Source organism: Eretmochelys imbricata, chromosome 11 (genome assembly GCF_965152235.1).
Source record: "Eretmochelys imbricata isolate rEreImb1 chromosome 11, rEreImb1.hap1, whole genome shotgun sequence".
NCBI lineage: Eukaryota > Metazoa > Chordata > Testudines > Cheloniidae > Eretmochelys > Eretmochelys imbricata.
Window position 1 is genome coordinate 80,121,351 of NC_135582.1, and position 25,298 is coordinate 80,146,648.

At 54.7% G+C, this 25,298-nt stretch overlaps 1 protein-coding gene across 2 annotated transcripts in view; it reads left to right on the forward strand.

Moving 5' to 3' along the window:
• The first annotated feature begins 14,924 nt into the window (after positions 1-14,924).
• SLC19A1 (solute carrier family 19 member 1) overlaps positions 14,925-25,298 on the forward strand; it is a 41,470-nt gene continuing 31,096 nt past the window's right edge. Inside the window, exon 1 of one of the 2 annotated variants that reach the window (XM_077830015.1) lies at positions 14,925-15,081. The gene's annotated coding sequence lies outside the window, so the exon portion shown is untranslated. Of the gene's footprint in view, positions 15,082-23,131; positions 23,219-25,298 lie in introns of those variants that run through there. The other variant, XM_077830016.1, reaches the window with a different exon arrangement.

Below are 25,298 nucleotides of genomic sequence, written 5' to 3' on the forward strand. Positions count from 1 at the left end.
GATGGGTCGTCCTTCAGGATAGGTTGTAGATCCTTGATGATGCACTGGAGAGGTTTTAGTTGGGGGCTGAAGGGGATGGCTAGTGGCGTTCTGTTATTTTCTTTGTTAGGCCTGTCCTGTAGTAGGTAACTTCTGGGAACTCTTCTGGCTCTGTCAATCTGTTTCTTCACTTCCGCAGGTGGGTATTGTAGTTGTAAGACTGCTTGATAGAGATCTTGTAGGTGTTTGTCTCTGTCTGAGGGGTTGGAGGAAATGTGGTTGTATCGTAGAGCTTGGCTGTAGACAATGGATCGTGTGGTGTGGTCTGGATGAAAGCTGGAGGCATGCAGGTAGGAATAGCGGTCAGTAGGTTTCCGGTATAGGGTGGTGTTTATGTGACCATCGCTTATTAGCACTGTAGTGTCCAGGAAGTGGATCTCTTGCGTGGACTGAGATTGATGGTGGGATGGAAATTGTTGAAATCATGGTGGAATTCCTCAAGGGCTTCTTTTCCATGGGTCCAGATGATGAAGATGTCATCAATGTAGCGCAAGCAGAGTAGGGGCATTAGGGGACGAGAGCTGAGGACATGTTGTTCTAAGTCAGCCATAAAAATGTTGGCATACTGTGGGGCCATGCGGGTACCCATAGCAGTGCCGCTGATTTGAAGGTATACATTGTCCCCAATGAAATAGTTATCGGTGAGGACAAAGTCACAAAGTTCAGCCACCAGGTTTGCCATGACATTATCAGGGATAGTGTTCCTGACGACTTGTAGTCCATCTTTGTGTGGAATGTTGGTGCAGAGGGCTTCTACATCCATAGTGGCCAGGATGGTGTTTTCAGGAAGATCACCGATGGATTGTAGTTTCCTCAGGAAGTCAGTGCTGTCTCTAAGCCCTGGTCTACACTAGGACTTTAGGTCGAATTTAGCAGCGTTAAATCGATGTAAACCTGCACCCGTCCACACAATGAAGCCCTTTATTTCGACTTAAAGGGCTCTTAAAATCGATTTCCTTACTCCACCCCTGACAAGTGGATTAGCGCTTAAATCGACCTTCCCGGCTCGAATTTGGGGTACTGTGGACACAATTCGATGGTATTGGCCTCCGGGAGCTATCCCAGAGTGCTCCATTGTGACCGCTCTGGACAGCACTCTCAACTCAGATGCACTGGCCAGGTAGACAGGAAAAGAACCGCGAACTTTTGAATCTCATTTCCTGTTTGGCCAGTGTGGCAAGCTGCAGGTGACCATGCAGAGCTCATCAGCACAGGTGACCATGATGGAGTCCCAGAATCGCAAAAGAGCTCCAGCATGGACCGAACGGGAGGTACAGGATCTGATCGCTGTTTGGGGAGAGGAATCCGTGCTATCAGAACTCCGTTCCAGTTTTCAAAATGCCAAAACCTTTGTCAAAATCTCCCAGGGCATGAAGGACAGAGGCCATAACAGGGACCCGAAGCAGTGCCGCGTGAAACTGAAGGAGCTGAGGCAAGCCTACCAGAAAACCAGAGAGGCGAACGGCCGCTCCGGGTCAGAGCCCCAAACATGCCGCTTCTATGATGAGCTGCATGCCATTTTAGGGGGTTCAGCCACCACTACCCCAGCCGTGTTGTTCGACTCCTTCAATGGAGATGGAGGCAACACGGAAGCAGGTTTTGGGGACGAAGAAGATGATGATGATGATGAGGTTGTAGATCGCTCACAGCGAGCAAGTGGAGAAACCGGTTTTCCCGACAGCCAGGAACTGTTTCTCACCCAGACCTGGAGCCAGTACCCCCCGAACCCACCCAAGGCTGCCTCCTGGACCCAGCAGGCGGAGAAGGGACCTCTGGTGAGTGTACCTTTTAAAATACTATACATGGTTTAAAAGCAAGCATGTGAAAGGATTACTTTGCCCTGGCATTCGCGGTTCTCCTAGATGTACTCCTAAAGCCTTTGCAAAAGGTTTCTGGGGAGGGCAGCCTTATTGTGTCCTTCATGGTAGGACACTTTACCACTCCAGGCCAGTAACACGTACTCGGGAATCACTGTAGAACAAAGCATTGCAGTGTATGTTTGCTGGCGTTCAAACAACATCTGTTCTTTATCTCTCTGTGTTATCCTCAGGAGAGTGAGATATAATTCATGGTCACCTGGTTGAAACAGAGTGCTTTTCTTCAGGGGACACTCAGAGGAGCCCATTCCTGCTGGGCTGTTTGCCTGTGGCTAAACAGAAATGTTCCCCGCTGTTAGCCACAGGGAGGGGGGAAGGTTGAGGGGGTAGCCACGCGGTGGGGGGAGGCAAAATGCGACCTTGTAACGAAAGCACATGTGCTATGTATGTAATGTTAACAGCAAGGATTACCCTGAAAGAGTGTAGCCACTGTTTTATAAAATGTGTCTTTTTAAATACCGCTGTCCCTTTTTTTTTCTCCAACAGCTGCATGTGTTTCAATGATCACAGGATCTTCTCCTTCCCAGAGGCTAGTGAAGCTTAGAAAGAAAAAAAAACGCACTCGCGATGAAATGTTCTCCGAGCTCATGTTGTCCTCCCACACTGACAGAGCACAGACGAATGTGTGGAGGCAAATAATGTCAGAGTGCAGGAAAGCACAAAATGACCAGGAGGAGAGGTGGCGGGCTGAAGACAGAGCTGAAGCTCAAATGTGGCGGCAGCGTGATGAGAGGAGGCAGGATTCAATGCTGAGGCTGCTGGAGGACCAAACCAATATGTTCCAGTGTATGGTTGAGCTGCAGCAAAGGCAGCCGGAGCACAGACTGCCACTGCAGCCCCTCTGTAACCAACTGCCCTCCTCCCCAAGTTCCATAGCCTCCACACCCAGACACCCAAGAACGCGGTGGGGGGGCCTCCGGCCAACCAGCCACTCCACCACAGAGGATTGCCCAAAAAAAAGAAGGCTGTCATTCAATAAATTTTAAAGTTGTAAATTTTTAAAGTGCTGTGCTTAAAGTGCTGTGTGGCATTTTCCTTCCCTCCTCCACCACCCCTCCTGGGCTACCTTGGTAGTCATCCCCCTATTTGTGTGATGAATGAATAAAGAATGCATGAATGTGAAGCAACAATGACTTTATTGCCTCTGCAAGCGGTGATTGAAGGGAGAAGGGGCGGGTGGTTAGCTTACAGGGTAGTAGAGTGAACCAAGGGGCGGGGGGTTTCATCAAGGAGAAACAAACAGAACTTTCACACCATAGCCTGGCCAGTCATGAAACTGGTTTTCAAAGCTTCTCTGATGCGTACCGCGCCCTCCTGTGCTCTTCTAACCGCCCTGGTGTCTGGCTGCGCATAACCAGCAGCCAGGCGATTTGCCTCAACCTCCCACCCCGCCATAAACGTCTCCCCCTTACTCTCACAGATATTGTGGAGCACACAGCAAGCAGTAATAACAGTGGGAATATTGGTTTCGCTGAGGTCTAAGCAAGTCAGTAAACTGCGCCAGCGTGCCTTTATACGTCCAAATGCACATTCTACCACCATTCTGCACTTGCTCAGCCTGTAGTTGAACAGCTCCTGACTACTGTCCAGGCTGCCTGTGTACAGCTTCATGAGCCATGGCATTAAGGGGTAGGCTGGGTCCCCAAGGATACATATAGGCATTTCAACATCCCCAACAGTTATTTTCTGGTCTGGGAATAAAGTCCCTTCCTGCAGCTTTTGAAACAGACCAGAGTTCCTGAAGATGCGAGCGTCATGTACCTTTCCCGGCCATCCCACATTGATGTTGGTGAAACGTCCCTTGTGATCCACCAGAGCTTGCAGCACTATCGAAAAGTACCCCTTGCGGTTTATGTACTCGCCGGCTTGGTGCTCCGGTGCCAAGATAGGGATATGGGTTCCGTCTATGGCCCCACCGCAGTTAGGGAATCCCATTGCAGCAAAGCCATCCACTATGACCTGCACATTTCCCAGGGTCACTACCCTTGATATCAGCAGATCTTTGATTGCGTGGGCTACTTGCATCACAGCAGCCCCCACAGTAGATTTGCCCACTCCAAATTGATTCCCAACTGACCGGTAGCTGTCTGGCGTTGCAAGCTTCCACAGGGCTATCACCACTCACTTCTCAACTGTGAGGGCTGCTCTCATCTTAGTATTCATGCGCCTCAGGGCAGGGGAAAGCAAGTCACAAAGTTCCATGAAAGTGCCCTTATGCATGCGAAAGTTTCGCAGCCACTGGGAATCGTCCCAGACCTGCAACACTATGCGGTCCCACCAGTCTGTGCTTGTTTCCCAGGCCCAGAATCGGCGTTCCACAGCATGAACCTGCCCCATTAGCACCATGATGCATGCATTGGCAGGGCCCATGCTTTCAGAGAAATCTGTGTCCATGTCCTGATCACTCACGTGACCGCGCTGACGTCGCCTCCTCGCCCGGTATTGCTTTGCCAGGTTCCGGTGCTGCATATACTGCTGGATAATGCGTGTGGTGTTTAATGTGCTCCTAATTACCCAAGTGAGCTGAGTGGCCTCCATGCTTGCCTTGGTATGGCGTCTGCACAGAAAAAAGGCGCGGAACGATTGTCTGCCATTGCTCTGACGGAGGGAGGGGCGACTGACGACACGGTTTACAGGGTTGGCTTCAGGGAGCTAAAATCAACAAAGGGGGTGTCTTTACATTAAGGAGTATTTCAGGCAGGACTTCACGGAGGGTTCCAATAAGAAATGGTGCACCTAAGTTATCGTTCTTATTGGAACAAGGAGGTTAGCCTGGCCTCTGATTGATACATGGCTAGATTTACCTCTCTGCACCTTCTCTGTGAGTGACTGCAGTGTGACCTAGAGGAATGAGTCCCCTAGACAGGGGAGGAGGCAAATGAGTACAAAACAAATCTGGTCTATTTCTTGTTTTGATCCACTCCATCTATCTTTTACATCTTTGGCTGGAAGCAGACGGTGCAGAAGGACTGCATGCCATCCACATCTCATGGCTGCTCGGCAGAAGATGGTACAGTATGACTGCTAGCAATCCTCATCTCTTGCCTGCCCGGCAGAAGATGGTACAGTACGACTGCTAGCAATCCGTATCGCCTGCCTGCTCACCATAAGACGGTTCAATAGGACTGACTGCAGGACTAAAGAGAATGACCTGGTCAAGTCACTCCAAATTTAGTCCCTGCGCCCATGTCTGTCCAGGTGCTCCTGGCCGACGCAGCCAGGAGCACCTCGGACATGACGATGATGGCTACCAGTCCTATTGCACCGTCTGCTGCCACAAGGCAAGGGGTTGCTGCTACTTTGTAGCAAAGCTGTACCGCGTCTGCCAGCACCCAGGAGACATACGGTGACGGTGAGCTGAGCGGCTCCAGGCTTGCCGTGGTATGGCGTCTGCTCAGGTAACTCAGGAAACAAAGGCGGAAAACGATTGTCTGCCCTTGCTTTCACGGAGGGAGGGAGGGAGGGAACGGAGGCCTGACGACATGTACCCAGAACCACCCGCGACAATGTTTTAGCCCCATCAGGCATTGGGATCTCAACCCAGAATTCCAGTGGGCAGCGGAGGCTGCGGGAACTGGGGGGTAGCGACCCACAGTGCAACGCTCCGGAAGTCGACGCTGGCCTCGGCCCTGTGGAAGCGCTCCGCCGAGTGAATGCATAATGCACTTAGAGCATTTTCTGTGGGGACGCACACACTCGACTATATAAACCCGATTTCCAAAACACCGACTGCTATAAATTCGACCTAATTCCGTAGTGTAGACGTACCCTAAGATAACTGGGGTGCTGGTAGCATAGGGCCTGAGGAGGGAGTCTACATAGCCAAACAATCCTGCTGTTAGGGTGCCAATGCCTGAGATGATGGGGCGTCCAGGATTTCCAGGTTTATGGATCTTGGGTAGCAGATAGAATACCCCTGGTTGGCGTTCTAGGGGTGTGTCGGTGTGGATTTGTTCTCGTACTTTTTCAGGCGCTTACCCCAGCATGTCAGAGAAGGTGTAAAGTCAAGCTCACTTCATGTGATCGCTATTCCCCCGACTTGCCTTAGTTATGCTAAGCCCTGCAAAGGGCTACTAAATGACTAAATGCAACAAGCAAATATATATAGATAGATAGATAGTCCATCCCAATACTTGGTAGTGGCCTGGACACCCGGCTGGTTGCTAAAATGCCGCTCTACACTGGGACCTAACAATAAAAGAAACAATCCAGTGCAGGTGTCTCCCTGAGGGGAAAGCTCTCTTCTATCTGTACACATCAATTTAATCTAATCTGGGACCCACAAACTCAAATGCCTTAATCACAACTCAGGGGTGCCATTTAGGGAGGGCGGTTCAGGCACCCCCCCGCTTCATATCACATTTGGGTGAAGTTTGCAGCAGGAGGGAAGATGCTGGTCCTCCCTGCTGCCCTGCTATGGAGTCCCCGCTAGCCAAGTTGCTTGGGATCAGAAGTCTCCCTCCTGATCTGCTGCACAAAGCCGGGCAGGGGCTGATGTTGGGGTGCCCATGTACCTGGTCTCTGCTGAGCTGGGGTGGGGGGATAGGGAGCCTATCTGTGCTGGTGCCCCTGGCTCAGGAGTGGGAGCTGCGGCTGCTGCTGTACTGAGCAAGCATTCAGGCTCCAGAGTGCTTGGCTCGAAGAGAGTGCGCTCACACACTCACAAAGGCACACGCAGTCTTCCACGCATACCTCCCCCTCATACTCACACACTGACAGAGTCTCTCTCATACACGCCCTCGCTCACACGTGGTGGTGGTGTTACTTCTTGGTACTTCCCATCAAAACGTACACAGATTCTTGATAATTTCATTCTTTCAAAGCTCGGTTATTTTAGTTTTTTGACTGGTCTGTGCATTTCATAATTTTATTTCTCTCATGCTTAGTGAGTTTTAAAATGTCTAACCTGTCCTGGCCGGAGTAATTATCAACAATATTTTTATTACCATATTGTGCTTTGTCATTCATCATTTAAAGTGGTACAATCAAATAACAGTATCCTTCTAGAATGGAAATTTAGCTCGTACTCACCTTAGCAGTGCCAGTTTAAGAAAAAATAGCTAAACGCAGAACTTTAGACACTGGGCAGATGAAGGTCGCTTATTTTCAACTTGTAATTTTCATTATCTCTGTAAAATCACTTAAAATTTGTATGAAAATAAACGTGGTTCCAAGTCTGATACTAATAGTAATGATGGGGTCAAAGGTTAGTGAGTCACGTGCACGATGGTGATCGGTAAACGTAAACGCCAGAATAATTAGAAAAATAAATTCCCTTTCTTAATAAAAGAAATTAAATCACATATGTTAAAATGAAATAAATACATTTTTAGCGGAAGGAAAAACAATTGATTAAAAAAGAGTAAATAATGGCACAGAGTCGGACACATCACCTCCATATTGGTGCACAGAACAAATTTCATGTGGTGGGGGTGGGGCCGAGGGGTTTGGAGTGTGGGAGGGGGCTCAGGGCTAGGGCAGAGGGGTTGGGGTGCAGGGGTGTGAGGGCTCAAGCTGGGGGTGCAGGCTCTGGGGTGGGGCTGGGGATGAGGGGGTTGGGGTGCAGGAGGGTGCTCCGGGGCTACGGTGGGGAGAGAGGACCCACCCCCCCCGCCCCAGCTCACCTCTGCCTCCTCCCCTGAGTGCGCTGCCGCGTCCTGCTTCTCCCCCTCCCTCCCAGCGCTTGCAGCTGTTTCACGTGGCAAGCGCTGGGAGGGAGGAGGAGGAACGTGGCGCACTCGGGGGAGAGGCGAGGCCGGGGATTTGGGGAGAGGTCCAATAGGGGCAGGGAGGGGGCAGAGTTGGGGGGGGGGGCAGGGGCGTGAGCACCCATCAGCACCAACGAAAGTTGGCACCTGTACCCCCAGCTCTCTCTCCCTGCAGCAGCACCTGGGCTGGGGGTGGGGAGAGGTGCCCCGGGGCCGGGCGGGCCCAGTTGCCAACTTTCACGTGGCAAATAAGCACCCTGACGTTCGCAATAAACCAGAATTCAAGCTAATCCCATTTCAAAACAAGCCAATCCCTAAGAACCCCAACACCCTATGTGACTAGATGCCCCCGGCGTGCAGTCTGGGACTGTGGTGGGTTCACTGTGCACCCCAGACTCTCTCCCTACCAGGCCCCTGCTTGCCAGGAGCAGATCAAAAAAAAAGAAGCAACAAGCTACAAGCCAAAAGACTAGCCAACAAGCAACTCACCAGCCAACAAAGCCAAAACAAGGCCAATTTCTGCATACCCCACCTCCCCCCGGTTTGGCATGGCACTAAACAGGCTGCTGTATGCCCGCGCAGCTACAGGGCATCGAGGATACCGCCCTGCTCGCTGAGCCCTGGGTATGGGCAGTTTCCCCCCACGGTGCATTGTGCGGGCTGTAGTCTCCCCCAAGACCCCACTCCTCGTGGTGCATTGTGGGGGCTGTAGTTGCACCACGTGGTGCATTGTGGGGGCTATAGTCTCCCTGCATTCCGCCCCCCCCGCACGGTGCATTGTGGGGGCTGTAGTCTTCTTGCACACCCCCTTTTGCAGTGCATTGTGGGGGCTGTAGTCTCCCTGCATTCCCCCCCCCCCGCACGGTGCACTGTGGGGGCTGTAGTCTCCCTGCATTCCCCCCCCCCCCGCACGGTGCACTGTGGGGGCTGTAGTCTCCCTGCATTTCCCCCCCCCCGCACGGTGCATTGTGGGGGCTGTAGTCTCCCTGCATTTCCCCCCCCGCGCACGGTGCATTGTGGGGGCTGTAGTCTCCCTACATTCCCCGCCCCCCCGCATGGTGCACTGTGGGGGCTGTAGTCTCCCTGCATTCCCCCCCCTCCTGCACGGTGCATTGTGGGGGCTGTAGTCTCCCTGCATTCCCCCCCCCCCCGCACGGTGCACTGTGGGGGCTGTAGTCTCCCTGCATTTCCCCCCCCCCCGCACGGTGCACTGTGGGGGCTGTAGTCTCCCTGCATTCCCCCCCCCCGGCACGGTGCATTGTGGGGGCTGTAGTCTCCCTGCATTCCCCCCCCCCCGCACGGTGCACTGTGGGGGCTGTAGTCTCCCTGCATTCCCTCCCCCCCGCACGGTGCATTGTGGGGGCTGTAGTCTCCCTGCATTCCCCCCCCCCGGCACGGTGCATTGTGGGGGCTGTAGTCTCCCTGCATTCCCCCCCCCCCCGCACGGTGCACTGTGGGGGCTGTAGTCTTCTTGCACACCCCCTTTTGCAGTGCATTGTGGGGGCTGTAGTCTCCCTGCATTCCCCCCCCCCCTGCACGGTGCACTGTGGGGGCTTTAGTCTCCCTGCATTCCCCCCCCCGCACGGTGCATTGTGGGGGCTGTAGTCTCCCTGTATTTCCCCCCCCCCGCACGGTGCACTGTGGGGGCTGTAGTCTCCCTGCATTACCCGCCCCCCGCACGGTGCACTGTGGGGGCTGTAGTCTCCCTGTATTTCCCCCCCCCCGCACGGTGCACTGTGGGGGCTGTAGTCTCCCTGCATTACCCGCCCCCCGCACGGTGCACTGTGGGGGCTGTAGTCTCCCTGCATTTCCCCCCCCCCGCACGGTGCATTGTGGGGGCTGTAGTCTCCCTGCATTCCCTCCCCCCCGCACGGTGCATTGTGGGGGCTGTAGTCTCCCTGCATTTCCCCCCCCCGCACGGTGCTTTGTGGGGGCTGTAGTCTCCCTGCATTCCCCCCCCCCCGCACGGTGCATTGTGGGGGCTGTAGTCTCCCTGCATTCCCTCCCCCCCACACGGTGCATTGTGGGGGCTGTAGTCTCCCTGCATTTCCCCCCCCCGCACGGTGCATTGTGGGGGCTGTAGTCTCCCTGCATTCCCTCCCCCCCACACGGTGCATTGTGGGGGCTGTAGTCTCCCTGCATTTCCCCCCCCCGCACGGTGCATTGTGGGGGCTGTAGTCTCCCTGCATTCCCTCCCCCCCGCACGGTGCATTGTGGGGGCTGTAGTCTCCCTGCATTCCCTCCCCCCCGCACGGTGCATTGTGGGGGCTGTAGTCTCCCTGCATTCCCCCCCCCGCACGGTGCACTGTGGGGGCTGTAGTCTTCTTGCACACCCCCTTTTGCAGTGCATTGTGGGGGCTGTAGTCTCCCTGCATTCCCCCCCTGCACGGTGCATTGTGGGGGCTGTAGTCTCCCTGCATTCCCTCCCCCCCGCACGGTGCACTGTGGGGGCTGTAGTCTCCCTGCATTCCCCCCCCCCGCACGGTGCACTGTGGGGGCTGTAGTCTCCCTGCTTTTCCCCCCCCCCGCACGGTGCATTGTGGGGGCTGTAGTCTCCCTGCATTTCCCCCCCCCGCACGGTGCATTGTGGGGGCTGTAGTCTCCCTACATTCCCCGCCCCCCCGCATGGTGCACTGTGGGGGCTGTAGTCTCCCTGCATTCCCCCCCCTCCTGCACGGTGCATTGTGGGGGCTGTAGTCTCCCTGCATTCCCTCCCCCCCGCACGGTGCATTGTGGGGGCTGTAGTCTCCCTGCATTCCCCCCCCCCCGGCACGGTGCATTGTGGGGGCTGTAGTCTCCCTGCATTCCCCCCCCCCCGCACGGTGCACTGTGGGGGCTGTAGTCTTCTTGCACACCCCCTTTTGCAGTGCATTGTGGGGGCTGTAGTCTCCCTGCATTCCCCCCCCCTCCTGCACGGTGCACTGTGGGGGCTTTAGTCTCCCTGCATTCCCCCCCCCGCACGGTGCATTGTGGGGGCTGTAGTCTCCCTGTATTTCCCCCCCCCCCGCACGGTGCACTGTGGGGGCTGTAGTCTCCCTGCATTACCCGCCCCCCGCACGGTGCACTGTGGGGGCTTTAGTCTCCCTGCATTCCCCCCCCCGCACGGTGCATTGTGGGGGCTGTAGTCTCCCTGTATTTCCCCCCCCCCGCACGGTGCACTGTGGGGGCTGTAGTCTCCCTGTATTTCCCCCCCCCCGCACGGTGCACTGTGGGGGCTGTAGTCTCCCTGCATTCCCCCCCCCCCGCACGGTGCACTGTGGGGGCTGTAGTCTCCCTGTATTTCCCCCCCCCCGCACGGTGCACTGTGGGGGCTGTAGTCTCCCTGCATTCCCCCCCCCCCGCACGGTGCACTGTGGGGGCTGTAGTCTCCCTGTATTTCCCCCCCCCCGCACGGTGCACTGTGGGGGCTGTAGTCTCCCTGCATTACCCGCCCCCCCGCACGGTGCACTGTGGGGGCTGTAGTCTCCCTGTATTTCCCCCCCCCCGCACGGTGCACTGTGGGGGCTGTAGTCTCCCTGCATTACCCGCCCCCCGCACGGTGCACTCTGGGGGCTGTAGTCTCCCTGCATTCCCCCCCCCCCCCGCACGGTGCACTGTGGGGGCTGTAGTCTCCCTGCATTTCCCCCCCCCCGCACGGTGCATTGTGGGGGCTGTAGTCTCCCTGCATTCCCTCCCCCCCGCACGGTGCATTGTGGGGGCTGTAGTCTCCCTGCATTTCCCCCCCCCGCACGGTGCATTGTGGGGGCTGTAGTCTCCCTGCATTCCCTCCCCCCCGCACGGTGCATTGTGGGGGCTGTAGTCTCCCTGCATTCCCTCCCCCCCGCACGGTGCATTGTGGGGGCTGTAGTCTCCCTGCATTCCCCCCCCCGCACGGTGCACTGTGGGGGCTGTAGTCTTCTTGCACACCCCCTTTTGCAGTGCATTGTGGGGGCTGTAGTCTCCCTGCATTCCCCCCCTGCACGGTGCATTGTGGGGGCTGTAGTCTCCCTGCATTCCCTCCCCCCCGCACGGTGCACTGTGGGGGCTGTAGTCTCCCTGCATTCCCCCCCCCCCGCACGGTGCACTGTGGGGGCTGTAGTCTCCCTGCTTTTCCCCCCCCCGCACGGTGCACTGTGGGGGCTTTAGTCTCCCTGCATTCCCCCCCCCCTCCTGCACGGTGCACTGTGGGGGCTTTAGTCTCCCTGCATTCCCCCCACCCCCGCACAGTGCATTGTGGGGGCTGTAGTCTCCCTGCATTCCCCCCCCCGCACGGTGCATTGTGGGGGCTGTAGTCTCCCTGCATTCCCCCCCCCCCGCACGGTGCATTGTGGGGGCTGTAGTCTCCCTGCATTCCCCCCCCCGCACGGTGCATTGTGGGGGCTGTAGTCTCCCTGCATTTCCCCCCCCCCGCACGGTGCATTGTGGGGGCTGTAGTCTCCCTACATTCCCCGCCCCCCCGCATGGTGCACTGTGGGGGCTGTAGTCTCCCTGCATTCCCCCCCCCCGCACGGTGCATTGTGGGGGCTGTAGTCTCCCTGCATTCCCCCCCCCCCCCGGCACGGTGCACTGTGGGGGCTGTAGTCTTCTTGCACACCCCCTTTTGCAGTGCATTGTGGGGGCTGTTGTCTCCCTGCATTCCCCCCCCCTCCTGCACGGTGCACTGTGGGGGCTTTAGTCTCCCTGCATTCCCCCCCCCGCACGGTGCATTGTGGGGGCTGTAGTCTCCCTGTATTTCCCCCCCCCCGCACGGTGCACTGTGGGGGCTGTAGTCTCCCTGCATTCCCCCCCCCGGCACGGTGCACTGTGGGGGCTGTAGTCTCCCTGCATTTCCCCCCCCCCCGCACGGTGCATTGTGGGGGCTGTAGTCTCCCTGTATTTCCCCCCCCCCGCACGGTGCACTGTGGGGGCTGTAGTCTCCCTGCATTACCCGCTCCCCGCACGGTGCACTGTGGGGGCTGTTGTCTCCCTGCATTCCCCCCCCCTCCTGCACGGTGCACTGTGGGGGCTTTAGTCTCCCTGCATTCCCCCCCCGCACACGGTGCACTGTGGGGGCTGTAGTCTCCCTGCATTCCCCCCCCCCCGCACGGTGCACTGTGGGGGCTGTAGTCTCCCTGCATTCCCCCCCCCCGCACGGTGCACTGTGGGGGCTGTAGTCTCCCTGCTTTTCCCCCCCCCGCACGGTGCACTGTGGGGGCTTTAGTCTCCCTGCATTCCCCCCCCCCTCCTGCACGGTGCACTGTGGGGGCTTTAGTCTCCCTGCATTCCCCCCACCCCCGCACAGTGCATTGTGGGGGCTGTAGTCTCCCTGCATTCCCCCCCCCGCACGGTGCATTGTGGGGGCTGTAGTCTCCCTGCATTCCCCCCCCCCCGCACGGTGCATTGTGGGGGCTGTAGTCTCCCTGCATTCCCCCCCCCGCACGGTGCATTGTGGGGGCTGTAGTCTCCCTGCATTTCCCCCCCCCCGCACGGTGCATTGTGGGGGCTGTAGTCTCCCTGCATTTCCCCCCCCCCGCACGGTGCATTGTGGGGGCTGTAGTCTCCCTACATTCCCCGCCCCCCCGCATGGTGCACTGTGGGGGCTGTAGTCTCCCTGCATTCCCCCCCCCCGCACGGTGCATTGTGGGGGCTGTAGTCTCCCTGCATTCCCCCCCCCCGGCACGGTGCATTGTGGGGGCTGTAGTCTCCCTGCATTCCCCCCCCCCCGCACGGTGCACTGTGGGGGCTGTAGTCTTCTTGCACACCCCCTTTTGCAGTGCATTGTGGGGGCTGTTGTCTCCCTGCATTCCCCCCCCCTCCTGCACGGTGCACTGTGGGGGCTTTAGTCTCCCTGCATTCCCCCCCCCGCACGGTGCATTGTGGGGGCTGTAGTCTCCCTGTATTTCCCCCCCCCCCCGCACGGTGCACTGTGGGGGCTGTAGTCTCCCTGCATTCCCCCCCCGCACACGGTGCACTGTGGGGGCTGTAGTCTTCTTGCACACCCCCTTTTGCAGTGCATTGTGGGGGCTGTTGTCTCCCTGCATTCCCCCCCCCTCCTGCACGGTGCACTGTGGGGGCTTTAGTCTCCCTGCATTCCCCCCCCCGCACGGTGCATTGTGGGGGCTGTAGTCTCCCTGTATTTCCCCCCCCCCCGCACGGTGCACTGTGGGGGCTGTAGTCTCCCTGCATTACCCGCTCCCCGCACGGTGCACTGTGGGGGCTTTAGTCTCCCTGCATTCCCCCCCCGCACACGGTGCACTGTGGGGGCTGTAGTCTCCCTGCATTCCCCCCCCGCCCGCACGGTGCACTGTGGGGGCTGTAGTCTCCCTGCATTTGCCCCCCCCCGCACGGTGCATTGTGGGGGCTGTAGTCTCCCTGCATTCCCTCCCCCCCCGACGGTGCATTGTGGGGGCTGTAGTCTCCCTGCATTTCCCTCCTCCCCGCACGGTGCATTGTGGGGGCTGTAGTCTCCCTGCATTCCCTCCCCCCCGCACGGTGCATTGTGGGGGCTGTAGTCTCCCTGCATTCCCCCCCCCCGCACGGTGCACTGTGGGGGCTGTACTCTTCTTGCACACCCCCTTTTGCAGTGCATTGTGGGGGCTGTAGTCTCCCTGCATTCCCCCCCTGCACGGTGCATTGTGGGGGCTGTAGTCTCCCTGCATTCCCTCCCCCCCGCACGGTGCATTGTGGGGGCTGTAGTCTCCCTGCATTCCCCCCCCGCACGGTGCATTGTGGGGGCTGTAGTCTCCCTGCATTCCCCCCCCCCCCGCACGGTGCACTGTGGGGGCTGTAGTCTCCCTGCATTTCCCCCCCCCCCGCACGGTGCACTGTGGGGGCTGTAGTCTTCTTGCACACCCCCTTTTGCAGTGCATTGTGGGGGCTGTAGTCTCCCTGCATTCCCCCCCTGCACGGTGCATTGTGGGGGCTGTAGTCTCCCTGCATTCCCCCCCCCGGCACGGTGCACTGTGGGGGCTGTAGTCTCCCTGCATTCCCCCCCCCCCCCCGCACGGTGCACTGTGGGGGCTGTAGTCTTCTTGCGCAGCCCTTTCGCGGTGCATTGTGGGGGCTGTAGTCTCCCTGCATTTCCCCCCCCCGCCGCACGGTGCATTGTGGGGGCTGTAGTCTCCCTGTATTTCCCCCCCCCCCGCACGGTGCATTGTGGGGGCTGTAGTCTCCCTGCATTTCCCCCCCCCCGCACGGTGCATTGTGGGGGCTGTAGTCTCCCTGCATTTCCCCCCCCCCCGCACGGTGCATTGTGGGGGCTGTAGTCTTCTTGCGCAGCCCTTTCGCGGTGCATTGTGGGGGTGTTGCCCCCCCCCCTCCCGGCGGGCAGGTCGTTCTCGTGCCGCAGCGCGTGGCAGGGTCCCGGCCGGGCTCCGCGTGACTCTGCAGCCCGCTCCGTGCGCTCGCAGCCCGCCGGGCCCTGTCCCCGGGCCGGACGGGGGCTGCGCGGCTGCCGGGGGGGCCGGCCCTCGGGCGAGGAGCCCGGGGCAGCAGCCCAGGTAGGGCGCGGAGGGGTGGTCCGGGGCGCGGGGGGCGGCAGCGAGGGGCCGGGCCGGCTCCGCTTCATGCTGAGCCGAGGTGCCCTGAGCTCCGAAAGCCAGCGACCCCGGGTGGGCGGTGGGGCGGCCCACCCGGGGGCATCGCTGCCGATAGACCCCCGCCGCCGAAGTTCCCTCCGCAGATCGGATCCCCGGTGCGCCTGGGTGCCCGCAGCGCCCCTCCGGGGCCCGTGCAGTGAGGGCGAGCGAGGAGCTTGCAGGGGAAGCGCCTTGGCGTCTTTGGGCAGCGGAGGCAAGGGGGACAAATAGTAACCGGGAGGGAGCGAGGCTCCTCTGTGTTTAAAAGGTGCCCCGCTGCAGAAATCCAGACTCTGCTTCCTTCCAGTGTTTCCTTCCAGTGTTTGTTGTTGCTGTTGTTTAAAAAACCCGAACAAAAGACCTCCCTTTTCTTTTCCAAGATCCTTACCATTTCTCTCTTTGGTTTTGGACGCGTTTGAGCAAGTCCCCACGTGAGCCCTATGTCCCCTAGAGCATGACTCTGCACTAATTTTAAGATTGCAGGTTTCTGACCGTTGCCATTGTTTTATCCCCGTTTCCATTTCTACATTTCCGTCTTGGCAGCCACTGGGTTGTTGCCAGTGTTTGCTCTGGCGCAAATGTCACTTTGATTTGATTTGCACGCACATTATGGAGCTCAGCCAAGCTCTGGGAGTGGGGTTTTACTTGGCACAACCATTCATTTTGGGATTATTACAATTTAGGTGAAGTCAATTTGCCAGAGCTCTTTATGGGTTCAGTCCTGCAATTACTTATGCACGAGAACAACGAGGAGTCCTTGTGGCACTTTAAAGACTAGGGGCTTGTCTATACTGGCAATTAACAGCACTGCAACTTTCTCGCTCAGGGGTGTGTAAAAGCACACCCCTGAGCCCAGCAAGTTGCAGCATTGTAAAGCACCAGTGTAAACAGTGCCCCCCGCGCTGGGAGCTGTGCCCCTCGTTGAGGTGGTTTTTCTAAGAGCGCTGGGAGAGCCGTCTCCCAGCACTGCGCTGTGACCACACAAGGCACGTTAAAGCCCTAACAAATGTATTTGGGCATAAGCTTTCGTGGGCTAGAACCCACTTCATCAGATGCATGGAGTGGAAAATACAGTAAGCAGAATATATATACAGCACATGCAAAGATGGGAGTTGCCTTACCAAGGGGGGGTGGGGTCAGTGCTCATGAGGCCAATTCAATTAAGGTGGAAGTGGCCTATTCTCAACAGTTGACAAGAAAGGGTGACTATCAAGAGAGGGAAAATTACTTTTGTAGTGCTAACGAGGACAGTGCAATCAAGGTCTACCTTGGCCATTTCCAGCAGTTGACAAGAAGGTGTGAGTATCAGTAGAGGGAAAATTACTTTTTGTAGTGACCTAGTCACTCCCAGTCTTTATTCGGGCCTAATTTGATGGTGTCCAGTTTGCAAATTAATTCCAGTTCTGCAGTTTCATGTTGGAGTCTGTTTTTGAATTTTTTTTGTTGAAGAATTGCCACCTTTAAGTCTGGTTTCAGAGTAACAGCCGTGTTAGTCTGTATTAGCAAAAAGAAAAGGAGTACTTGTGGCACCTTAGAGACTAACCAATTTATTTGAGCATGAGCTTTCGTGTAGCTCACGAAAGCTCATGCTCAAATAAATTGGTTAGTCTCTAAGGTGCCACAAGTACTCCTTTTCTTTTCACCTTTAAGTCTGTTATTGCGTGTCCAGGGAGATTGAAGTGTTCTCCTACTGGTTTGTGAATGTTACCATTCTTAATGTCTGACTTGTTTCCATTTATTCCTTTGTATAGAGACTGTCTTGTTTGGCCAATGTACATGGCAGAGAGATATTGCTGGCACATGATGGCATATATCACATTGGTGCAAGTGAAGGAGCCCCTTCTTGTCAACTGTTGAGAATAGCCCACTTCCAGCTTTAATTGAATTGCCCTCGTTAGCACTGACCCCCCCTCCCCCTTGGTAAGGCAACTCTTATCTTTTCATGTGCTGTGTGTATATATATACTGCTTACTGTATTTTTCACTCCATGCATCTGATGAAGTGTGTTTTAGCCCTCGAAAGCTTATGCCCAAATAAATTGGTTAGTCTCTAAGGTGCCACAAGGACTCCTCATTGTTTTTGCTGATACAGACTAACACGGCTCCCCCTCTGAAACCTGTCATTATGCACAAGAGTAACTTTACTCATTTGAGCAGTCCCAGTGCAGCCAATGGGAGTATTTGCATGAGTGAAGTTATTCATGTGTGTGTATAGGATCGGGGCCTACATTCAGAGTACTCTGCTCTGCTTCATGGCTGCAGTTTACCAGAGTAAAACACTGAAGGAATTGAGTTGAATCATTTGAGTCATGTGGGCCTTGAGCTGCTGAGACATAGCGGATGTCTAGAGAGAATGGAAATAAGGGCCTCTCATCGTGATTAAATTTGATGGGCCAAAATTCCTGTACACCTGTTTGATCGACAGCTCACGGGGGGGGGGTGGAGGGGGATCGGGAGCACACTGACCCATTGCTCAACGGGGGGAGGGAGATCGGGGAGCACACTGACCCATTGCTCGCAGGGGGAAGTGGAGAGCAGACTGACTCATTGCTCACAGGTGGGAGGAGGAGTGGGGAGCAGACAGACCCATTGCTCACAGGCTGGAGGGGGAACAGGGAGCATAGAATCAGAAGATCAGGGTTGGAAGGGACCTCAGGAGGTCATCGAGTCCAACCCCCTGCTCAAAGCAGGACCAATCCCCAACTAAATCATCCAAATTTTTTTTTCTATTTGCCCCAGATCCCTAAATGGTCCCGTCAAGGATTGAACTCACAACTCTGGGTTTAGCAAGCCAATGCTCAAACCACTGAGCTATCCCTCCCTGACTGACCCATTGCTCAAGGGGGAGTGGAGCTAACCTGAGCTGCTGGGTTCTTTCTGTTCCCTGTTTCACTCTCCTTCAGCAGCCCTGATTGGCTGCTGTTCCCCTTGAGGAGGTGGGGCAGTGGAGAAGGCAGCCGGGCGGGGGGGGTTCCCTGGGCTGGGCTGGAGACCTCAGGGGGTTGAGGTGTGGCAGCCAGGATGGGAATCCCGTCGGGGTGACAGCCTCCTGGCTAGAGCGGGTGCCGCTGTCACCCTGGTGTAGCCATCCCGTGTAGGAAGGGCAATGAACTGTGCTGGCACGAGCCACCGTTACCCTGGGGCTGTCCCAGTTTACGTAACCGTGTCAGCGAGAGTCCCCTGTAACGGAATTAGCTACGCTGGCAGCCAGTCTGCATGCAGAACTGCTGATGAGGAATCTGGGTGAGCTAAACAGCAATAAGCCACTCCAAACCTGAAATGAGCAGCCCCTGGGCATTGACGCTGGTTTTACTTAATCCAGCTGCTGCCACTTGCCGGTGTCGGCAAGGCCTGAGAAACTAAGGCCTGGTTGATGCTAAAAGGTTGGGTCCACATAGCCACGTCGGTCAGGGGTCTGAAACAGCCACCCCCCGAGCGCCGTAGCCACGCCGACCTAGCCCTCCGTGCGGGGGCAGGTCGTTCGATGGAAGAATGCTTCCATCGACCTGGTTGCTGTTGCTTGGGGAGGTGGAGTTCCTACCGTGATGGAGAAACCCCTTCCATTGCCATAGTCTGCATCTGCGCTGCAAAGTTACAGCCAGCAGCTGACGGAGGGACGGCACCACAGTGATGCCACTGGATTGCCTGTTGTGTAGACACAGCCTGAGAAACTTTGTTTCCATGCGTGGTTGCTAGACTGTACAGCCAAGCATACCCCCCCCCGCATCTGCCCGCCCCTCACCCACCCAAAGGCAAGCGCCCCAACGTCAGGCATTGCAAAGTTCCGAGTTTCGTAGCACCTAGCTCAGTGAGTCTGCGGGATCTATATTAAGGCCTAGATGAGGGATTAGCAGACACCTTGCCGGTGTGCCATGTGCACGAATCCTGTGCTGTGGGGACCTTCAGTCTGACTGGCTTTGTTTTTGTTGGGCGTTAACTCTTGGGTGCTGACTAATTGTTTCCCGTGCACAGCCTGCACTGGGTTGCACCTTGGAAGTTCTTCAGGGACTGGGGATCAGGGGAAGGAATCCTTCCCTGCAGACTACTGGAGACTGGACCAGTATTTGCCAGAGGCAGAGAATAGGAGGAATGGAGGGGCACCAGTGGCCAAGGCCCACATGATAGCAGGGAGATGATTACATGAGAGGTACCCAGTTGGTCCCAGCAAGTGACCTGCACCCACACGCTGCAGAGGAAGGCACCTCCCCACCCCGCCGCCCCCAAGGCCACTGCCAAATCTGACCTGGGCAAAAATTCCTTCCCAGCCCCACCTATGGCAAACAGTTGGACCTTGAGCATGGGAGCAAGAACCAGCCAGCCACATGCTCGAGAGAGAGAGAATGCTCAGGGCCACCTCAGAGCCCTGGCCCATCCTGTCCAGTGTCCCATCTCCAGCCATGGCCATCCCTGGTGCTGCAGAGGAAGGAGAGGGGAAAAGACAAATGGGATATATGGGGGTGGGGAAGGAATCGTGACCTCTGCAGGTGACTGGCTGAAGCACTGACGCATGTGATTTTAGGAATATCAGATGTTAACCGGACTAGACCCCCGGGCTGCTGAGCCCTGCATCCTACCACCACACGCATCCCTGTCACACAATCACACTCACTCATATATTTGTTGGCTTCTCTCTCAAAACTAATTAAATTGCCCCCACAAATCCTGTTCGGAGGCTGTTCCAGAACCGCTGCGCTCCCATGGTTAGAAACCTCTTAATTTCCAGCCTGGATTTGTTCCTGGCCAGTTTATCCCGATCTGTTCTTGTGCCCCATTGTCCGTTAGCTTAAATGGCTCTTCATCCTCTCTGGCATCGCTCTTTGTTAACACATCAGGGGGTGACCCTGTTCGCTCTCAGCCCTTCTCAACCAAAGTGGGTTGCGACTCCGTTTTAATGGGGTCGTCAGGGTTGGCATTAGACTTACTGGGGCCAAAGCCAAAGCCCTCGGGCTTCAGCCCTGGGTGGCGGGGCTCAGGTTACAGGTCCCCTGCTGGGGCTGAATCCCTTGGGCTTCGGCTTTGGCTCCCCACCCAGGGCAGCGGCACTGGGGCAGGCTCGGACTCCGGTCCCCGCTCCTGGGGTTGTGTAGTAATTTTTGTTGTCAGAAGGGGATCGCGCTGCAGTGAAGTTTGAGAACCCCTGTGCAAGGCTAAAGGAGCCACGTTCGTCCCATCTCCTGTCAGAAAGAAGGGCCAGATGGTATTGGTTGGGTCAACAGCTGTATATCTAGGAGTGCTTTCTTAGAACACAAGATGCTGGACACACTTAGTGAAAGAATAAATGCTGAACAAAAGTGTCTCAAACCAAAGCCTCAGTGGGAGAGCCCTGAATGTGCCTGTAGGTTTCTGCTCGAACCTTGATTTGCTTTGTCAGCTCTTCACTAGAGGTTTTGGTCTCCAGCCGCTTACACAGCGTGCAGTTTTGCTTACACAAGTGGTGCCGTGGACTTTGGCCAGATTATCCACGTGTATAAGCATGTGCGGGACAGGGGCCTTTAGGCATAATCTGCAAATGTGATGACCTAAGAAATGCCAGCTGCCTCCCCTTGGCTTCCTTCTCTTTGTTCTTCAGGTTATGAACGTTCCTGGCTGAGCCTGTGGTACAGCCAGGAAGCTGGCCACACTCCTCATTTGCAGCTCAGCGAGCCTCCTGAATCAGAGAATATCGGGGTTGGAAGGGACCTCAGGAGGTCATCTAGTCCCACCCCCGGCTCAAAGCAGGACCAATCCCCAATTTTTGCCCCAGATCCCTAAATGGTCCCCTCAAGGATTGAACTCACAACCCTGGGTTTCGCAGGCCAATGCTCAAACCACCGAGCTATCCCTCCCCCTGATGCACAGACTTCTGCATAACTGTGAGCTTCCCACATTCGCTCCGACTGCTCCAGTGATCGTCAGCCTGCTGTTGCTTGGGATGTTCGCCCTTGTGGGCAGTGGCAGCAGAAAGGCCAGCGGTTGGCCTGGGGTCTGAGCATTACCCATCCCCCTTAGGGATGGTTCTCCGAGGACGTCACTGGTGCTGTTACTGCCTGCGCTGAACTGGCTGGTTTGCATCAGGTAACCCACCTATACAGGTCTGACCCATTAAAGAGCAGCGACTCGCCCTCCCTGTCTGGGGAGCTGGTTCCGCTGCGGGTCGGCTGGTAACGAAGGGTTTTCTACACCGCAAAGCTGCACCCTTGAACTGAGCTTTAAACTGGTGCCAAAGGCTGTGGGGGTACCCTGAATTCAGTTTAAACCAGGCGTACTTCAGTTTAGCTTAGCTCAGTTTGGAACAGGTTTAAGCTAAATTGAAATAAGCCACCCTTGGACTGAAGGCAGAGCGTCCGCTGAAAACCTGATTTACCTTGTATCGGTGCTACTTCTGCCTTTGGGACTGTTCTGAAAGAAGTAACCGTATGGCGGGAGACAGCCAAACGCCAGCCCAGTATCAGCACTGAGAGTCAATGAAAGATAGTCCTAAAAACAATGCATGAGATTTACAAAATACCACACAGCAGGAACAAAGCTATGTGGAGATATGGAGGGCAGCCCCCCGGCTGTTATCTGAGTCATGCACAAGCCTGATCCGCTTACATCTAATAAACAATAGCAGCAGGTCTAAACCCCAGGAAAAGGCCTTGAGATAACAGCAAAACATTCCTCCTCCCCTGTAGCAGGACAGGCCAGCTTCTCAGCTGTGCACTTCACAGGCTGCCGCTTAGGGGAAGGACGGTGGTTTTTCATTGTCATAGAATGTTTTTGCAGCTTTCTTGAGCTCACAGATGGCCAAGAATGGCCTTGCCCAAATGTCAGGGTTTGACCCCGAGTGTTTGTGTGTGTGTTGGGGGCAGACAGAGGGAAGACGTTCTCACCGCCCCATAAGAATGGCTATGCTGGGTCAGATCAATGGTCCATCTAGCCCAGTGTCCTGTCTTCCGACAGTGGCCAATGCCAGGTGCTTCAGAGGGAATGAACAGAACAGGTCATCATCAAGTGATCCATCCCCTGTCATCCACTCCCAGCTTCTGGCAAATAGGCTAGGGACACCCAGAGCATGGCGTTGCATCCCTGACCATCTTGACTAATAGCCAGTGACCTTATCTAGTTGTTTTTTTGAACCGTCTCACAACATCCCCCTGGTAACCAATTCCACAGGTTGACTGTGCGTTGTGTGAAGAAGTACTGCCTTTTGTTTGTGTTAAACCTGCTGCCTATTCGTTTCGTTGGTGACCTCTGGTGCTTGTGTTATGTCAAGGAGTAAATAACCCTCCTTATTCACTTCACACTATCCTTGATTTCATAGGCCTCTTTCATATCCCCCCCTCGGTCATCTCTTTTCCTAGCTGAAAAGCCCTGATCTTTTTAATCTCTCCTCGTATGGCAGCCGTTCCATCCCCCTCATCGTTTTTGTTGCCCTTTTCTGAACCTTTTCCAGTTCTACTGTATTTTTTTTGAGATGGGGTAACCAGAACTGCCCGCAGTATTCAAGGTGTGGGTGTACCACGGATTTATATATGGACATTATGATATTTTCTGTTTTCTTATCTATCTCTTTCCTAATGGTTCTTAACATTCTGTTAGGTTTTTTGACTGCTGCTGCACATTGAGCTAATGTTTTCAGAGAACAGCTAATTTAGACCCAATTATTTTATATGTATAGTTGGGATGATGTTTTCCAATGTGCATGACTTTGCGTTTATCAACACTGAATTTCATCTGCCCTTTTGTTGCCCAGTCACCCAGTTTTGAGAGATTCCTTTGTAACTTTTTGCAGTCTGCTTTGGACTTAACTGTCCTGGTAATTTTGTATTGTCTGTGAACTTTGCTACCTCACTGTTTACCCCTTTTTCCAGATTATTTATGAATATGTTGAACAGCACCGGTCCCAGTTGAGACCCCTGAGGGACACCACTATTTACCTCTCTCTGTTCTGAAATCTGACCATTTATTCCTACCCTTTGTTTCCTGTATTTTAACCAGTTACAGATCCATGACAGGACCTACCCTCTTATTCCATGACTGCTTACTTTGCTTAAGAGCCCTTGGTGAGGGACCTTGTAAAAGATTTTCTGAAAGTTCAGGTATGCTATATCCACTGGATCACCCTTGTCCACATGTTTGTTGACCCCTCAAAGAATTTTAGTAGATTGGTGAGGCATGATTTCCCTTTAAAAAACCATGTTGACTCTTTCCCAACAAATCATGTTCATCTCTGTGTGATAATTCTGTTCTCTATTATAGTTTCAACCAATTTTCCTGGTACTGAAGTCAGGCTTACCAGTTTTAATTGCCAGGATCACCTCTGGAGCCTTTTTTAAAAATTGGCATCACATTAGCTATCTTCCTGTCATCAGGTACAGAAGCCGATTTAAATGAGAGGTTACAGACTACAGTGAGTAGTCCTGCAATTTCACAGTTGAGTTCCTTCAGAACTTTTGGGTGAATCGCCTCTGGTCCTGGTTTCTAATTACCATTTAATTTATCAATTTGTTCCAATTTGCTCCTCTACTGACATCTAAATCTGGGACAGTTCCTCAGATTTGTCACCTAAAAAGAATGGGTCAGGTGTGGAAATCTCCCTGACATCCTCTGCAATGAAGACTGATACAAAGAATTCATTAGCTTCTCTGCAATGGCGTTGTCTTCCCTGAGTTCTCTGCACCACCACTGTCTAGTGGCCTCCCGCCGATTATTTGGCAGGCTTCCTGCTTTTGACATAATTTAAAAAAAATTGCTGTTAGTTTTTCAGTCTTTTGCTAGTTGCTTTTCAGATTCTTTTTTTGCCTGCCTAATTGTCCTTTACCTTCAGTTTATGCTTCTGTTTTTCTCAGTAGGATTTAACTTCCAATTTTTAAAGGATGCCTTTTTTCCTCGGACTGTTTCTTTTACTTTGTTATTTAGCCATGGCGGCACTTATTTGGTCTTCTTACTGTGTTTTTTAATTTGGGGCATACATTTAATTTGAGCCCCTATTATGGCATTTTAAAAAGTTTCCATGCAGCTTGCAGGCATTTCACTTTTGTGACTGTACCTTTTAATGTCCATGTCCATTTAACTAACTTCCTCTTTCTGAAGTTTAATGCTACTGTGGTATTTTCCCCCCCTCCCCCCCGGATATTTAATTTAATTATATTATGGTCACTATTACTGAGGGGTTCTCTTGGATCAGATCCTGTACTCCACATCGATCTAAATCAAGAATTGCCTCTCCTCTTGTGGGTTCCAGGATTGACTGCTCCAAGAAGCAGTCATTTAAGGTGTCTAGAAACTTCATCTCTGACCCCGATCCTGAGGTGACATGTACCCAGTCAATATAGGGATAGTTGAAATCCACCATTATTATTGAGTTTTTTATTTTAATTGCCTCTCTGATCTCCCTGGGCATTTCACAGCCATCTCACCATCCTAGTCAGGTGGTTGGTAGTATATTCTTACTGTTATATTCATATTATTCAAGCATGGAATTACTATCCCTAGAGATTCTGTGTTACAGTTTCTGTGGTATAGGTAAAACGCTCTACAGAACCGTTGAATGTCAAGGTAGATACGGAGAGGAGTTGCTAAGACTGAATGTTGCATGCACATGGATGCAGATTGAAGTGTGTCCATGCTCCTTTCCTAGTTACTCGTGGAGCCCTCAAATGCACCGTGCCTGGTAGAGACCTTTAACCCTGGTCTAGAATTGGCTGGAAGAGGGCACCGTAGAGTGATGTGTGATGTTACGTTCTTTCAGGGACTGACGTCTCTAAAGTGTGCCCAGTCTGTGATGGTGCAGGGACCAAGCCCAGGACCCAGCCTCTATTTCTGCAGCTTGCCACTCTGTGACCAAGCAAGGATGGTCTGTCAGCTGGTATATCAAAAGGATGAGTTTCTGAGCGTGGGGCAGAAGGACCAGCATCCTTTGCTGCCAACTGCGCCTCTGAGCTAGGAGTGAGGGCCTAACTGCCTTGAGAGGGCAGGAGTTGGACAGATAATTGGCCAACGTTCCTCCCTCAGAAGCCAAAGGAATCCCCTCACCAGGAATAAATTGGGCCCCAGAGGTCTGATTTGCCCAGGTTAGGCCCAGCTGCAGTGCTCCAGTTTGTCATTTGTTAGGGATCTGTAGACTTACTGATCAATGAGGAGATAAGTAAGAACTTGCCTCATCTGCTTACTGGTGGA